This window comes from Anabrus simplex, chromosome 1, assembly GCF_040414725.1.
Source record: "Anabrus simplex isolate iqAnaSimp1 chromosome 1, ASM4041472v1, whole genome shotgun sequence".
Classification (NCBI taxonomy): domain Eukaryota; kingdom Metazoa; phylum Arthropoda; class Insecta; order Orthoptera; family Tettigoniidae; genus Anabrus; species Anabrus simplex.
The window spans coordinates 439974502-439993087 of NC_090265.1; the positions used below are offsets into that span (position 1 = coordinate 439974502).

At 40.7% G+C, this 18586-nt stretch overlaps 1 protein-coding gene across 1 annotated transcript in view; it reads right to left on the bottom strand.

The window, feature by feature from the left end:
- LOC136856919 (uncharacterized) overlaps positions 1-18586 on the bottom strand; it is an 81678-nt gene that overhangs the window by 26366 nt on the left and 36726 nt on the right. The window lies entirely within an intron of this gene.

Here is an 18586-nt window from a genome sequence, read left to right on the forward strand (position 1 = left end):
GGGCGGGTGTTATCATTCCTGAAAGGTCTCGAATGTTCCGCGAGGGTATATAAACTGCTGATTTTTGGGTCTCTGGGCCACTTCTGTAACACCTATCGTTGTGTAAATTATGTAGCAGGGGACGGGAAGCGCCTCTTTCTTCGGACAGCAGTTCAACCACCAGGTAATGGCCGTCTTATAACTTATTTTCTTGCCAGCTCAGCAGTTTAACCCTCGGGGCGGGTTCGAAACCTTCTACCATGTAACTTTCCTCTAAAATGTAAAAGACTCTGGATTTAAATTCTGCCTCTGTAACTACAAATTGGGATAGAGAGTGCCTAACCCTCTCGAGCTCCCTTTCATATTGTTTTGAGGTGACTACGTTTTCTCAACCATTTTTCTTCGTTTCGTAATGTAATAGTTTTCCTATCGTGTCACCTCTTTAGTATGGGATTAGCCCTTGCATAAGTGGCCTAAGGCCAAATTAGGTTTTAATTAAGTATATTCGGAGTGCCAGTTACGCCTCCACTCAAGTTTGTATTTTGGGGCCTTGTAATTTTCCTGTTTATTTACTAAATTGGCCTCAGTAGGTTGGGTAATTTTACCCCTGTGTTTATGTCCTTAGAGGACAGCTTGAAGGTGGAATTTGGTGTGGCCTTTGATAGGCTGGAACTTTGAGAGCGGGCTGCTCTTCCAAAAAAAAAAATTGTTTCTGTGAGCCTCGAGGAGGCTTTTACTATGTAATTGGGAGCAAGTGCTCTTGAGAATGATTGGGGTCTTCTGCCCCTTGGTTGAATCTTGTATACGAGTAATGTTGGGCTAATTGCTCAAGAATTGTGTGTCTGGCTCTCGGAGCCCAAATCCTGTAACACTGTAATTGTACATTCTCGATTTGTTGCTAGGCTACTGAGTACCTGTTATATTTGTTATTTCTTGATCTTGAAAAGAAAATATAATCTTGTGAAATTTTAAATTAACTTTAATTTCGTAGATTGAGACCTATTCATCCCAGCACCTTCTTTCACCTCTAACTACCACGGATAACTCTGTATCAAGTGGTAGCAGAGCGTGGTTGAATGGGTCTCAAAGTAGCCTTTTTTGACGGCTAAACAGTGCTTTGTTTTCGAACTCTAACAATTTTCTCAGTTGCTGGAATTTTTTGATTTTTCCCTTTTTTTTAAAAATTGTTTTGTCATCATGCCTGGCCCTCGCGATGTCCTCCATCTCAACTATTTGCGCAAGGAGGAATTGATCTATGAATTAACAATTAGAAATGTGCAATCTGGAGGCACGGTTGCGGTAGACACAAATAAGCTTAGAGAGTCCCTTGATTTGCCCATTTCCATCCCCACTTTGGGAGAGAAAGAAATTGACGACTCTCTTTTCACGATCACTGATAATACTACTGAGCTGGCATCTGTGATTACCTTTTTTGAAGAAAATGACCCTTCTCCTAATCAAATCAAACGTGTGCAAGCAAGGTTATTTCATTTTTCTAATAGAGTTAACGATCTGTTGTCTCTGAAGTTGAATGACGTTCAGAGGAAGGAAGCTAGCGTTGTTCTTGAAAATCTTTCTGAGTTGTCCAGTACGGTTACCCAATTGTTAACTGGGGAGGTTCCTCCCAAAACCGACCAACCCGCTACGGTAAACATAGTCACCGAGGACCGTTCTCCCACCGGGGAGGAAAGTACTAAATCGGTAGGAGTTCAACAAACCTCTGCCCCATTAAACCATGAATCTGAACGACGTACCTCATTGAATAATGTACGTTCTGAATTAGCTTCTTCGCCACTTAAACCTTTACCTACTATGTCACCCGGGTTCAGCAGCTTGCCTCATCCATTAGCAATGTTACTCAGAGGTATTTCTAAGTTTTCGGTTAACTCTACCAGTGAAGTTATTTCATTCTTAAGGTTTTTAGTTGAATTTCAGGATCATGCCCTTGTTTTTTCTCTTTCTCCGTGTCAAATTTGCAGATCATTTATCCCTATGCAATTGGTGTTCTCTCAGACAAAATTGTTAGGGCAATAGCGGAACAGTCATCTATTGAAGATTTTCATGCACACCTGTTTGCTAATTTCATCCCTGCTCATGCGAGGTCATCTCTGATTCAGAAGTACCATTATCGAGTACAGAGACTGGATGAAAATCTTGCTGATTTCATACAAGACATTAAATTCTATGTCATTCACTTCCCTGAAGATCAGATTGTACAGGCCATTGTGGAAGGCATTTCTCCATCTTACAGATCAACTTGTGTTTTGCGTCGCGTCCGCAAACTTTTGCCGAGTTAGAGGCTATGGCTGTCTCAGCCGAAGGAGTCAGATACGCCGATACCTTGCGTGTCGCGAAAGAACCCCCTCCTTTTTTTAGTAATCCCCGGCCTCCACCTCGCCGACCAGTCACACCCGTAAATGTTATGCTTGCGGGTCGCCTGACCATCTTCACAATAAATGTCCATTGGTCAAATCTAGTAGGACAAATAATGGAGCAGGTTCAACACAAGGCTGTTTTAAATGTGGGGCTTTCTCACATATCGCCAAGAATTGCCCAAATTTGAATAGCACCCCCTCCTGCTCAACTTCTGGTGCAACTTCCACCAATGCCAATAATAATAAGTGACTAGTGGCTTCGGCTGAGTCAACTAATCCATCTTCCCGAGGCTCAGCCCCTTGTAAACATGTTGAAATTTCAGGGAAAACTCTGTCTTCAAATTTATCCTTTGAAGGTCCCCAAGAATGTCTTAGGATTGCGGCGGATACACCCGCACCTGCGCCTTTTCTCAAAACTGAGTTAAATAATGAACCTGTAACAGCTTTACTAGATTCAGGCAGTGTGGGTTCTATTATTTCAGCTGAATGGTATTCCAAATTGAAAACAGTTTGTAAACTTCCTGACTATTGCTCATCTTCTGTTCAATATGTTTCGGCTAATTCATCTCCATTAGAAATTTTAGGTTCCTTAAAAGCCAAAATTCGTATTTCTAAATTTACTTGGAAAGTTAAATTGTTTGTGGCTAAGCATTTGTCTTGCCCCATTATATTGGGAGCCGACTTCATGTCCCATACTGGTCTTGTGCTCGATCTTCAGAGTAGGTCGTGCACTTTCAAATTTGCTTCTAATTGTAAAATCCCCGTATTGAAATGTAATTCTGCACCATGTTCATCTATTTCGCCTACCCAGGATGAGATGTTGTTAGATCTTAGACATCTACCTGAGGAGCAGGCTGACAGTATTCGTAAGTTGTGTCAGTCGTTTCCAGAGGTGTTCTCTAATACTCTTGGTGTTACTGACCTGATCGAATACAAAATTGAGGTCACGGATTCGATTCCTGTCCGTTTTCCACCTTATAGGCTATCTCCACCTAAAATGAAGGCATTGAAAGAAATCATCGATCAAATGTTAAAGGATGGTATTATTAGGCCCTCTAAGTCGGCGTATTCTTCGCCTATTTTTCTAGTTCCGAAACCCCAAGGTGGCTTCAGGCCTGTCATTGATTATAGGGCTCTCAATCGGAAGGCGGTGTTACAATCTGTGCCCCTTCCTGACCTCCATTCTTGTTTTTCATGGTTTTGCAAAGCTAAGTTCTTCACCATCTTGGATCTAAATCAGGCCTATAATCAAATTCCTCTGGCTGAAGAATCCAAACATCTTACAGCGTTTGCCACGGATTGGAATTTGTATGAATACAACCGCATGCCTTTCGGGCTCCCCACCGGAGCAGCTGTACTCACTAGACTGCTAGATAGGGTCTTCTCCGACATCAAATTCGAGTACTTGCACCACTATCTCGATGATGTCGTCGTATTTTCGGAGACTTTTGAAGAACATCTAGATCATCTAAAGGAAGTTCTCAATCGCCTTCGTAAGGCTGGGTTAACTGTGAAATTGTCTAAGGTCGCCTTCGCTAAACCCTCTATGTCATTCCTAGGGCATATTGTCTCGCCCGATGGTGTCGCAGTCGATCACTCTAGAACACAGGCCATCCGTGATTTCAAGCCTCCCAAGGACATCAAAGGTATTGCCAGATTCATTGGTATGGTGAATTTCTTCAGGAAATTTATTCCTAACTTCGCTAATAGAGCGGCGCCCTTGAACCTCCTTCGTAGGAAAGGCATAAAATTCGAGTGGGGGCCTTCGCAACAAGCAGCTTTTGAAGACCTGAAATTAGCTCTCTGTAATGCCCCTGTCCTTGCTATGCCAGATTTCTCGAAGAAATTCATCGTCCAAACCGACGCGGCGGCGGTAGCTGCAGTCCTTCTTCAAGAGACTGAACTAGGGAGGCGCCCCATCGCCTATGCATCTAGGACTCTATCGGCTCAAGAAGCCAAGTATTCCATCTATGAGCTCGAAGGTTTGGCAGTCTTATTTGCCTTAGAAAAGTTCCGTCTCTATCTGGAACATGTCAAATTCGACCTGGAGATTCATAATCAAGCCTTAAGCTGAGTCTTAGGTAGGCCGCGTCGTACTGGTCGTATAGCCCGGTGGGCCATCCGAATTTCTGCCTTCCAATTTGATGTTAGGCATATCAGAGGTACTGAAAATGTTGTCGCAGACGGAATCAGCCGTATGTTTTCCAATGACGTTGCGACCCATGAATCGGTCGATAGTTCATCACCTCCCGAGTCCATGCTATCTGAGGTTAATGCCATCTTAACAGATGCTCCCCTGCTCCTTAGGGATATTGAGAAATATCAACGTGAAGATCCAACGCTGGCTCCGATCATGGAAACCCTTTCTTCTGGGGAACATGTTGTCCCTTATGTATTGAGGAATGGTGTTTTATGTTGCCCGTCGAGGCATGATCAAAAAATGAAAGTTGTAGTTCCAGCTGTACTTGTGCCAATGATCTTCAAGTACTATCATGAGACCCCATTAGGGGGGCATTTAGGCATCTTTAAAACCCGTGAAAAGATCCGTGGTACCGGGCGAGTTGGCCGTGCGCGTAGAGGCGTGCGGCTGTGAGCTTGCATCCGGGAGATAGTAGGTTCGAATCCCACTATCGGCAGCCCTGAAAATGGTTTTCCGTGGTTTCCCACTTTCACACCAGGCAAATGCTGGGGCTGTACCTTAATTAAGGCCACGGCCGCTTCCTTCCAACTCCTAGGCCTTTCCTATCCCATCGTCGCCATAAGACCTATCTGTGTCGGTGTGACGTAAAGCCCCTAGCAAAAAAAAAAAAAAAAGATCCGTGAAATGTTTATCTGGAAGGGTATGGACGGTGAAATTCGTGAACTAGTTAAAGCTTGTAAATCTTGTTTGCTTAGTAAACCAACCATGTCCACCAAGGTAGGCCTTTTGTCTTCTCATCAAGCGTCGCGCCCCATGGAACGTCTCTACATTGATTACGTAGGACCCTTCCCCCAGTCAAAGGGGAATGCCAACAAGTTCATCCTTGTATGTGTAGATGGTTTTACAAGATTTTCTTGGTTATTCCCGACTAAGCTGGCTACCGCTCAGTCCACCATTACCTGTTTAAATTCAATCTTTGCTTCTTTTGGTCCGTGTCAATATATTGTGTCTGACAACGCTAAGGCTTTCACATCCAATCTATTTCGTAAATTCTGTTTTGATCTGTCCATATCTCATGTGACTACTTCTGCTTATTATCCCCAACCATCTCTTGCCGAAAGAGTCAATCGTAACCTCAGGTCGGCTCTTATTGCTTATCATCATGAAGACCATTCCAGGTGGGACACGTCCCTGCATTGGTTAGCTTTCGCTCTGAATTCGGCGGTTCATGAATCACATAAATTTACTCCAGCTTCTCTGATGTTCAAGTTTGTTCCCAACACGCCGCTCTCTAACCTCTGGTCTCTGAGTGACATTCTACCCGAGACAATAGATCCAGATAATATTAAAGATCTCTGGAAGAAGGCTAAAGCCAATCTTAAAGTGTCTCATGAAAAGGTTAGGGAAAGATATGATCGTGGACGGAGACCCACCAATTTGAAGGTAGGCGACCAGGTGATGGTCCAGAATTTTGTTCCCGCGGGCAAGCTTGCCCCCAGATTTCATGGGCCGTGCATAATCCTTGATTTTCTTACGCCGGTTACGTTGTTATTAAGCAATCCAGCCACCGAGAGGATATTTAGGGTTCACCTGTCGCAGGTGAAACCTGTGTAGCTTCCGCGCTAACGTAGCTGATTTTATAATTGTTTTAACATTTTGAAAGTATTCGGAAGGTTATATTTTTTGGCGGGGGTTTCATTTTGAGGCCTTCTGCTCTTGGAATCAGGTTCTTTAAGCATTTACTGTACACCTTCCCCGACCAGTTAAACTGCCATCCTGTCCTTGCCATGGCCATTACCATGCTCCCGTCTCCTGCTTACATAAAACAGTGGCTATTTAAATGAAATAAATTTCTCCACGCCGCTGGCCCCTCAACCTCACCAGTAAGCCTGTGCCCTAAAAGAATTATGGTCCAACAAATTCTGCCGCCGAGATCTTAATGTTTCAGTGCCCCCGCAGCAGCGCGGCGCCGTACCGCCACTGAGGTGGGGTATGGGCCCGCCCCTCTTCAGTGAGGCCAACCAGCGTACGGCGAGCCGGAGCCCTCCTCCCGGCCAAGGCTGATGTGCGGCGCACAACCGGCAACTTGCACGTGACCTGTATGTTCGCCGCGGGCGAGCGGTATCTCAGGGTACTCGAGGGGTCCGAGTGGCCGCCTCTGGACACAAGCAGCAGCAGCCGGTCTGGCCGTCAAACTTAATCAACATTGAATGTACTTAATCAGCTACATGGACATTTAATATCAACAATTACTACATTTTTGAATTCAACTGCAATATTTGGTGGACTTAGAAAACTTTCCTTCACTTTCAAGTACTAAAAGTTTTTCCTTCTGAATTCAACTTCTACAAGCATAAAGACATTCCTTCAAAAGTTACTACAAAGAAATTTTGAAACTGGATCCAATCATTTTAAGAAAACTTGTTTGTAAATCCTTCTGCAATTAATTTCTATTTCTACAGCATAACTTGGACCTTGTTTTAAAACAAAAGTTTATGTTCTTCTGTGTTACCCCTTGGAGGGACTTTTGGGGGGGGGGGGGGGGGGAGGTCTGTACCGGGCGGTACACCTCCGCGCCGCTAATTCAAACTTTGCGCCAGTTGAAACTCGTCTACTGGAGGAAGCCTGAACTTTAACTACAGTGCTAATTCTCTAGTTTCTCAGAAGATGTCCCTACTTGTAAATTTTGAAGTGTTCTGAACTGTGTCGTTTTCGATGTATTTTTGTTTTGCTGTAGTAAGAAGTGTGAACATTTTCTTCTAGATGGCACTACTGAAGGACTACAATGGTGCACCCTAGTGCGAAGTGAGAGAACTGTTTTTTTGGAGAAATTTTGTGTTCAAAAGTTTGTTCTTTGTTAAATTTCTTTCAGTCATTGTTTAGGTTGGCTGTATAACCCTGCTCTTTCCCCTTGTTTTGAATTTACCAATCCCGAATTTCTCTAATTAATTTTCCACCAATAATGTGTTTCTTCTTCATCTGGTGTAGGGGTTTTCGTTGTTAGCCAATAAAATGATTGTGGGCGGGTGTTATCATTCCTGAAAGGTCTCGAATGTTCCGCGAGGGTATATAAACTGCTGATTTTCGGGTCTCTGGGCCACTTCTGTAACACCTATCGTTGTGTAAATTATGTAGCAGGGGACGGGAAGCGCCTCTTTCTTCGGGCAGCAGTTCAACCACCAGGTAATGGCCGTCTTATAACTTATTTTCTTGCCAGCTCAGCAGTTTAACCCTCGGGGCGGGTTCGAAACCTTCTACCATGTAACTTTCCTCTAAAATGTAAAAGACTCTGGATTTAAATTCTGCCTCTGTAACTACAAATTGGGATAGAGAGTGCCTAACCCTCTCGAGCTCCCTTTCATATTGTTTTGAGGTGACTACATTTTCTCAACCATTTTTCTTCGTTTCGTAATGTAATAGTTTTCTTATTGTGTCACCTCTTTAGTATGGGATTAGCCCTTGCATAAGCGGCCTAAGGCCAAATTAGGTTTTAATTAAGTATATTCGGAGTGCCAGTTACGCCTCCACTCAAGTTTGTATTTTGGGGCCTTGTAATTTTCCTGTTTATTTACTAAATCGGCCTCAGTAGGTTGGGTGATTTTACCCCTGTGTTTATGTCCTTAGAGTAGCCTGAAGGTGGAATTTGGTGTGGCTTTTAATAGGCTGGAACTTTGAGAGCGGGTTGCTCTTCCAAAAAAAAAAATTGTTTCTGTGTGCCTCGAGGAGGCTTTTACTATGTAATTGGGAGCAAGTGCTCTTGAGAATGATTGGGGTCTTCTGCCCCTTGGTTGAATCTTGTATACGAGTAATGTTGGGCTAATTGCTCAAGAATTGTGTGTCTGGTTCTCGGAGCCCAAATCCTGTAACACTGTAATTGTACATTCTCGATTTGTTGCTAGGCTACTGAGTACTTGTTATATTTGTTATTTCTTGATCTTGAAAAGAAAATATAATCTTGTGAAATTTTAAATTAACTTTAATTTCATAGATTGAGACCTATTCATCCCAGCACCTTCTTTCACCTCTAACTACCACGGATAACTCCGTATCAGAAACAATATGAGCATAGTAATTAAAAGTATAATTTATTACTCTTTCTCACTGGTGACGATAACAGTTTTTAAGTGGGAATACAACAGGATTATCAGCTCCTCAACACATTCAATGGAGAAAAGTTAATACTGGAAAAAAAAAAAGAAACACATCAAAAAGGAATGGAAGTTAGTTCCCTGGATAAAATGTTAAAATGATGCTTCAGTATGAATGAGAATAATTATTCTTAGCAAGAATCTTTCATAGACTTGTCTGTTAATTCATTTCTCGCTAATCTCATATTGTTACAATAAGCAGAAATAAGGATACCACCTAATCAATATATATTTATATATGTATATATACCTATGTATAATATATAAACATATATATATGCATATATAAATATGATTCATTAGGTGGAATCCTTATTTCTAGTTATTGTAATTGTATCAATGCGGACCAAAATGAAGACAATCGAGTATGAATTTCATATGGCTAGGAAGATGCAAAAAAAGTAATTGTGGTCCTAGCATCACACAATCCAAAGAGAAGGAAACAGTTCTGAATGTCAATGGGGAATATAAGAAGCTCAAGAATCAGTACACATGAGAAACGGGTGACGTCTGTTGTTTTTACCACAAACTGCTGAGATTCTAAGATGGCGGTATATACACTGCACACTTTACGCAGCAAGATCCCTGTGCCGACAATATCATAGATGAATGAACATTCAACAGTCTCCCTAACCTATATGTGAAAATCAGTTCTATGTCCACAAAATTATGAACTAAGCGCTGTTGTTTCATCCTCTGAACAGAGTTATGAATGTTCATCTTCTGTCCACCATGAAGACCTAATCCTTATGAAAATGGTAAATACCACAGAGCAACCTTGCTAGAGGTTCACGCAAGGTAGCCCTATTCAACTCGTGACACAAACTATCAATGTGAATTCCAACCACTTGTGTAGTTCATGACTGAATCTGAACTCCTGATGTTGAAGAGGCACTAACTTGGATTTTGCAATGTACAAATCCTAGTACCAAGCTCGATAGCTGCAGTCGCTTATGTGCGGCCAGTATCCAGTATTTGGGAGGTAGTGAGTTTGAACCCCACTGTCGGCAGCCCTGAATATGGTTTTCCATGGTTTCCCATTTTCACACCAGGCAAATGCAGGGGCTGTACCTTAATTAAGGCCACGGCCATTTCCTTCCCACTCCTAGGCCTTTCCCATTCCATCGTCACCATACGAGCTATCTGTGCCTGTGTGATGTAAAAAAAGAAAAAAAAACAAATCCTAGCAGTGTATGCTAGCAGAGAATCTACTGCTGTCTAAGGTTTTATGATGGAATTCCTTGAGACAGTGAGTATTCTGGGGATCAGACTTGTTTGCAAAGTTGCAGGGGTCAACTTAATACTCCTATGGTGTATATTTTGCAAAATGTCTTTGAACTGGCCTGCATAGTCTAAGCATCGCTCTATCTGGACACTGTTCAAAGGCAAAGGTTAAAGGCTTGTTATCCATGAAGACAGTGAATTTTCTGGCTTCTAGCATGTACCGAAAGTGTTTCACAGTAGAATAGGCAGTCAACAGCTCACAGTCGTACGTACTCTAGTTACACTGTGTGTTTGTCATACATCTCAGTGAGAAAAATACAAGAGGCTCTGGAATAACAATTCTAAATTGCTGGAACATGGCACCAATTGCAAAGTCTTATGCATCAACTATCAGGACGAAGAGGGAGTTGAGGTGATGAAAGTCTTAGAAAGCACTTGCTTTAATGCATCAAAGGCCTGGTTTGCTGAAAAGTTCCAATGAATCTGTTGATTGTCTTTTCTTTTACTATGTTTGCATAGGTAGGGCTGTTGAGTATTTGCCGTGTGTGGAAGTGAATGTCGGTAGAAGTTTATAAGTCCCAAAAATTGATGTAGTTCTGCTACTCTGTTGGGGCGAGGGAAGTCGACAATAGTTTTTACTCTGTCAGTCAGAGATGAAATGCCTAGAAATGATACTTCTTTTTCAACAAAAATGCACTTTGACAAATTAACAGTGATGTGTTGGCTCGGACATTCAAACCGTTTCTGGAGGTATACAGTGTGTTCTTTTTCTGATTCAGAGGCTACAGGAATATCATCCAGATAAGAGTACACAAAGAGTAGATCACTAAGAATACTGTGCATGTAACACTGGAAGGTTTGCGCTGCGTAGTCTGAATGGCTTTTCCACAAATTCAAAAAGACATTAGTTAGAATATCTTTGCAACTAAGTAAAGAGGGCTAGACCAGTAACGTTTTAAAAGATCTGCATATTTCTACGTTGATCGCTTCTTGAAACTCAAGTTTTTGCTTGTGCCAGTTTATCAGATGACCTTCTAGCTCGCACGCACAGTGGTGGTCCTGTTGTGTTTATGGTGTGATACACACTAACTGCAGGTTGGTTGAAATTGGACTTTATAGTGAGTAGATTGGTGTATTTTCTTAAGAGTACCTCAAATTTATTGTTTGGGTTTATCGTGAACACTGAAACTTAATCCTGACAGGTTAGGACACCTCTGTTGGAGATGAGAATTTCTCTGTCGAACAACCGTTTGGATTGAACATTCAATAGAAGCCCAAAGGAGTCTTAAGAAATCAGTGCCAACAATAGAATGATTAACAACTGCTAGAATAAAAGGCCAAATAAATCTCTTTCTGAGACCTAAATTTAAATTGAATAAGCGCTTACCACATGTTTGTATTTGTGGTGCACATTAGCCACGAATGCTTGTCTCTTATTAACCCATTTCAGTCTGAGCCTTAATATCCCTAACAAATGTTCTGGACTGGGCATTTTTAAGGATTTTTAAAACATTATATCTCTGTTTCAAAAAAGGCTTTCACAGCCGCAGATCTTAAAATCACAGGAATAGAACCAGCTTTTGGGTGGTTAGGCCGTGTGCATTATGCAGAGTTTCGTCCAGACTCTGTACCTACAGAAGATATTTGCATGATTCTTGTTTCTTTGTGCTTGTTTGAGCATCTAGTTTTGAAAAATGCTGTTTGTATCATGTCAACTATCACCTGAGATTTTAAATTTTTTATATATTATACCATGTTTTGCGAACGGAAAAAAAGTCTGACAGATAACTAAGCAAGTACAGTTTTCTGAAATACTGAAATGACCAGAAATCTTAGTTTAGTACTACTATCAGTTATGAATATCTGAGTCCTCTCATATTGTGCAGCATTGAGTGAAGGGCGTACAGGTTTCCCGATGATGTGTCACCAGGGTTTTCCGCAGGGAATGAGTATGGTTGAGTACATTTCTTTGCGTGTCTTTCAAATTTGTAATGGTACCAGCAAACACTGTATTTTGGAATACGCCTTGGAGCCTTTGATCTTGACCTTGAGTGTGTTCTTAGTACTTGGATGTAGAATATTAACTTCACGCACTGACTGCCTGAAGTAATCTCTACGATTTTATCAGCCATATAGGCCATTGCATCTAGTCCTATGTCTTGACTGGCTGCCAAAATTGATATTGCATTTGTTGGGAAAAATCTATTAAAGAAACTATTTAAAATAGTTTAAGTTGCATATTGTTTCTGAAACCTGTATGATAGAATAAATAATTTTCACTTTACAAAGGAAATATAATATGTCCTCCTATTAATACATACACTTCTCAATCAGCAGATGGAGTAATAATAGTCAAATATGTTTCAACTCGTTTGAGCCATCTTCAGTGAAAAAATGTTAAAGTTATTTTACATAAAAGATGCTAAAAATGTATTTAAAACATATTGAAGGAAAGAATGAAAAAGAAAAGAGACATGACAGAAATAAAAAACAATTCAATATTGTACCAGGAACACGCGGAACATGTCGCATTTTTAAAGATGAATCTGATTTGTCACGCGCGTCATTTACTGCAAGCTTGATGTGTCTATGTTTAGCAGAGCGAGCCAGCATGGAGCGCAGACAGCTGCAAGTGACGTAAGCGCAGGAGCGAGATAGGCTACACGCCCGCTCTGCCATTTGCCATGCGACATGGACTAGTGTTCCAGAATAAACGTCACACCTTCCAGAAACTTTGATTCGAAAATTTTTAAAAACTTTTGTAATAATGGTCGTATCAACTCGAGAGATACGTCATCTTGTAGGGAATTACAAAAATATCTACCATAGCAAGTTTCAAGCAAATCCACGGAGGGATTTTTGCGTTATTCCACTTCTTCAGAATCTCGACATCTGATAACGTATGAGCTCCAATCGTATGAAAGACGAACCAGCTACATAGTAGATACCAGTCACAGCTGGGAGTTCTGATGTGTCAGACTCGCCACGCTACATCGTAATTCTGTTCTAATACCAATATAAATAGTCTGTTATTGGACATTATAAATTTTCCAGCTAACTCATTCCTGGTTGCCAGCGTTTCGCCCTCGTGTGCTAGGTTGGGCTCATCAGTTGGTACCTAGCAACCTATCAAGACGCTGGCTAGTGCATACTGTGAAGGCCACTGCGTAGGTTACTTGGAGCCACCGGCAGTGCCAATGCACTATGAGAGACTTTGTCTCTTTACCAAAAATTGATGCCTGCTTGGCTATCAGATGATACAGATGTTGATTCCTATCTAACTATGATATTCCCATCGCCTACGCAGTGGCCTCCACGGTATGCACTAGCCAGCGTCTTGATAGGTGTGCTAGGTACCAACTGATGAGCGCAACCTAGCACAAGAGGGCGAAACGCTGGCAACCAGGAATGAGTTAGCTGGAAAATTTATAATGTCCAATAACATACTGTTTATATTGGCATTATAAATTTACTCATTCGGGACAAATATTTCAGATTCCCTACGGGAATCAACATCTATATCACGTAATTCTGTTCATCGGAACATAGTACTGTTCAAAACATATCTCAAATTCTGCGAGTGAAACGAACTTAGGTTGTACAAGTAAATCGGACTTACAGTAGAATTTGTGTGCAAGTAGGGACTTTAATATTTGTCAAGTCTTTAAAATTTTTCAATGGATTGTGGAACTTAGATTTCTCACCATCCAGTGTTATAAATGTGCTAATTATTTCAAAGTGACACCTTGCAACATTATGTCACTAACTGAGGTGTTTTTCTGAGAGTGTCTCTAGTTTGAAACTCAATTTCTTTCATTTGCTATGCAAAGGTGATCTTGAAAGTGCTTAAACTGCTTTGCTATAATGACAAGTGTTTGCCTATTGTGCAATTCAATACTCGAGTGCTCCGATACAGGTAACTGATTCTGTGTTGAAGTGAACGGTAATCAATTCAAACCGGATTGAATTTATAACTGTACATAATAATTTTTAAACTTTATTATTTCATAAGAATACTCGAGTGCTCCGATACAGGTGATTGATTCTGGGTTGAAGTGAACGGCAATCAATTCAAACTGGACTGAATTTATAACTGTACATAATTTCCAAACTTTATTATCTCATAAGAGTGATTAACAATTTATCAGTTTGTTGCTAATAGCAGTGTCCAATGGATTAACTCTTGAGCACCTATATTTTTCTGTGTCAAGTGCAACATTATTTGCTGTGGAAAGCAACCACGAACAGTGCAAAATATGTGAACGAGCTTTAGTTTCATTATTTCCAGAAGCCAATACCCATGAACTGTGATTTTTTTCTTTCTTAACTCGATGCCACTCGCATCTTCAACTTCTTAAATGACATTTAAATTCTGCTATCTACAAGTGACAAGTAAAGTTCTGACTACTTCAAACTTCGTGTTATGCCAATATTAAAGTCAATCGTTGGTGCCGAATAAATGTGTCGGGGGACTGTGTAAATGTGGACACTCGTATGAGTAAATCATGAGTGATTATCCCGCGACAAGATCGTCGGAGAACTTCGAGATCGCCTAAGCTTCAGGTACGAGATATGAATTTGACCCTCATGTTGTACAGACCTGGGTGTTCCAGCTCCATTCCATGGTAACAAAAGGACCCTGCAGAATGGATTCGATTCCCTGGTGACAAGGAGAGCTGGGAGTACGAGGTTACCTGGTAGGCTATTTTGAAGACTGAATATCTACACCAAGGTGATATGCAATTCAACCTGCATTTATTTTGAATAAACTAATTTATTTAAAGAAATCTCAATTTTCTTGTAGATAGGCCCTATCCTAGCTAACTTTCACCTAGGATTGCCCTGAGAAATGTCTTGTGCGCTTGTAAAATCAATAGTAGAGTCGGGCTATATATTTTACTGGTACAGAGAGGAATAGGTAAACGAGGCCCCCTAGACGTGAGGGCTCGATAGCTAGGAAAGACAGTGCTATCAGAGTTAAATAGACAAATACAATACCCTGGACGTAGCAAACGACTTATTCTTAAGCAAGTCTTTAAATATGTCATGTGTTCTTCTCATAAGACTGAATTTTTCCCCCCCTCAAGTGTGCTACTTATAAATTCAATGAACTGAGTGCTTTTTGAACTTTTAAAGCAACTTATATTCAATCCACAGTTTAAATTTGCTAGTGTTATGTTTTAAAATAGTAATACTGCCATAAAATGGATAATAATATTGCAGCCATTGAAGCCCTTAGGCTTAATATAAGTGAGGCTATGCTAATTTAGAGACCAGGCTCACTGAAACATGAGCTAATTTAGAGCAGGGTCTTAGAGAAAATAATAACAACCTTGCTAGTTTAGCTGAATCTAATATACAAACTAATGCCAATCTTGCTAATTTAGACCAACGCTTAAATAACTTAGCTCAATCTCGGGCCGAATCTAATGCCAACCTAGCAGAATCTAATGCTAATTTAGACAGGCATTTAGCTAAAACTACTGCTAGCCTTACAGTTGAACTTAATGCCAACTTAGACAGGCGTTTAGCAGAATCTACTGCTCAACTGTTAGCCGAGTCTCAGGCTAATTTTTCCCAATTTGAGACCAGATTTACTGAAACAAATGAGAAATTGGAATTACGTCTCAATCAAGCAAGAGCCAAGATAGAAAAAAGATGTGCAGAATCTAATAAAAAAATTAATGAGCGATTCACAGAAATCAATTCTCAACTGACCCGTAATGTTGAAGAAATGAGGAAAACCATTAAAACTCAAGTAATAGAAGTCATTAGGGAAGATTTAAAGGATGTTCTTCCTTCATTCCAACAGCTCTCAACAGATATTGTTTTTAAAACTGAATTTCAGGAGTCACATGGTCAGCTTTCACAGATGCAGGCTAAGATTGTTTCTATCCAAGATAATCTTAGGGAATCAGTCAGAAACAACATTTTCAGATTAGGAAATGAAATTAGCTTGTTAAAAGCTAAACAGGGCGAGTTTGACAAACAGATCACTCAACAAGCCGAAAATACGACCACACAAATCAGTCGTATTTGTAAAGATGTTGGTGAACTGAAGACTGAACTCACAAATGACGTCAAACAGGTAGAAGGAATCATTCAACTTCAATTGGGAAATGTTAGGACCAACCTAGAAGACAAGATAGACCAACTGGCAGATAAAGTTGTTAATTTACAGTCTCAATATATGTCTAGACCAGTTCATAGTACAATAGAGGGAGTAGGAGAAACTTTGTATCAGACGATGGTAATTAAAATCCAAGATGAGAAACCTCCTAAATTCTCCGGCAAGGAAGACTACACAGCTAAGGAATTCTTACTTTATCTAGAGGAGTACTTCCAAGAATACTGAATTAGCGAGGATAGGAAGCAAAGAACGACCGCCCGATTGTTAGAACGCAAGGCTCTTTCATGGTATGTTGTCTTCAAATTTAAAATCAAGACATGCTCAGAGTTCAAGGATGCCTTAATTAAGCGTTTTTGGAACACGGAGACACAGCATCTCGTCAAACTTCATCTGTACTTGAGAAGGTACAATACCTCAATTAATACCTCTCGATATGCCGATTTTTTACTAACACAGTTGAAAAAGATGCGGTATTTAGATCCTCCTTTGCCTGAGAAGGAACTTATACAAGTCATTACCTTGCAGTATCCTTCTCATGTTCAAGAGATTTTGGTAGGTGCAAATATTCAAGACTTAGACCAGTTAGATGGGGTACTAAGACATCTTGATACGGCTCATGCACAAGGTTCTTTAAAGCCTAGCAAGAGTAAAGACTTAGCTGCACATCCAGTTCAGATTAACACTCCTGAACAACAAAAACGAAGTCCTGAAAGTATCGAGAGACACTCAATGTTACACCTAGGCGGTGTAGAGGGTACGGAAAATGCCCATACTGTAGCAAGGCGTCATACCAGATAAAACCTACCTGGCGAAGGCAAGATGGACAGCGAGAAGAGAGTAGAGACTCAAATCGTGCCGACTTAAATAAAAGATGGAGAGAAACACAGGACTATCTCCAACAAGTCAAACAGAAAAGTAATCAGCCTGGAGCAACTTCTCTTGAATATCAAGAGTACAATAGAAGAAACAACACCTTTGGTCAGATTTTACAGGTGCTGTTGCAAAAAAAAAAAAAAAAAACCCTTAAAATTTTGTAAAACAAGACTGCCTGAAAACAAGGAGATCTCGGATCATTCTATGTTGACATAGTCAATTACTGGCACATTGACAATGCTGGTTTATTGCATGAACATGTACAACGTAGCCTACCAATTATTAACATTACCATTGGGGACTTCTAAGTCTCGTCATTAGTGGATTCAGGCGAGCAAGTTTCTTTGATCTCTGATAAATTATTAATGATAATCAAGGACAAACATAATATCCTTATTTTACCAGTGGTACAAATCAAGATTAAGGGTACCAATTCTGACAAGAATATTAAATGCAAGCAACAAACTTTCCTTGAGTTTGCTATAAATGAAGAGCTGTCTGAACATTCATTTTCCTGATAGTCTCACAAATGAAATTCAAACTTATCATAGGTTCAGATTATCTGTTAAAATATAACGCAGCAATAGACTACTCTGCCAACATTATTAATTTATGTAGGGTTGGATCTGTAGAACTGTAGCTGGTAGATGGTGAAGATAATAGACTCCAAGGGATTAATTTGCCCAGTACAAAAGTCGATGGTGTGATTGGCGATGCCGCCCCAGTTGACCAGGTACTAAATGAAGAGGGTGATCCTGAGGAAGAAGAGGGATCCATGTTAACTGATAAAGGTGATCCGAAAGAAGAGGGACCCATTTTTGAGGTTTTATGCGACAAAGGGCCTGATTTTTTCACCTATATCACCAGTGTAATTGAAGCCCCCCAGAGCGCAATCCAGACATAGCTGCAGCAGAAGAGGAAATTTATCACTCCTATACAGATGTATTTGATGAGAAGCCAGGGAAAATTATAGGTTTCAAACACCACTTCAATGTCAGTGATACATCGCCATTCAAGCGCAAACCATACGCGGTGCCTGAGAAATACAACGATGAGACCAAAGTACTTATTCGTCAGATGGAGACTGACGAAATTATTTCCAAATGTGTCACACCCTACATTAATCCACTCACTATAGTAAGCAAGCCCAATGGTAGCCTATGATTGTGCCTTGAATGACCGTCTGATATTAGAATATGACCACCCTTCTCCGCTTAAAGATGTCATTAAGCGATTCTACGGCAAGAAACTTTTTACAGGCATGGACATGGACCTCGTCCTATTTTCATATCTTGTTGGATGAGCACAGCAGACTCTTTACTGGATTTCTTTTCTATAATATTACCTATGTTTTTAATCATTTGCCCTTCAGGATCAAGAACTCAGGAGCTGTTCTAATAAGAGTGTTTGAGAGTCAGCTATCGGAAGAGGTAAGCCATTACCACCATTTAGGTGGATGACATCTTGGTGGCATCCGATACCTGGGAGCAGCACTTAGAAGATGTTTATAACGTCCTCAAGGAATTAAGGGAAAAGAACTTCCAGATTAATATGAAGAAAAGTCAATTCTTCAAGACTGAGATTCTTTTCCTTGGCCATGTCATCAGCAGTGAGGGCATCTGCCTGAATCCTACCAAGATCCAGTGTATTGTGGATTTTCTCAGGCCCTGTAGAATTAAGCAAGTTCGGCAATTCCTTGGACTTTGCCAATTCTTTG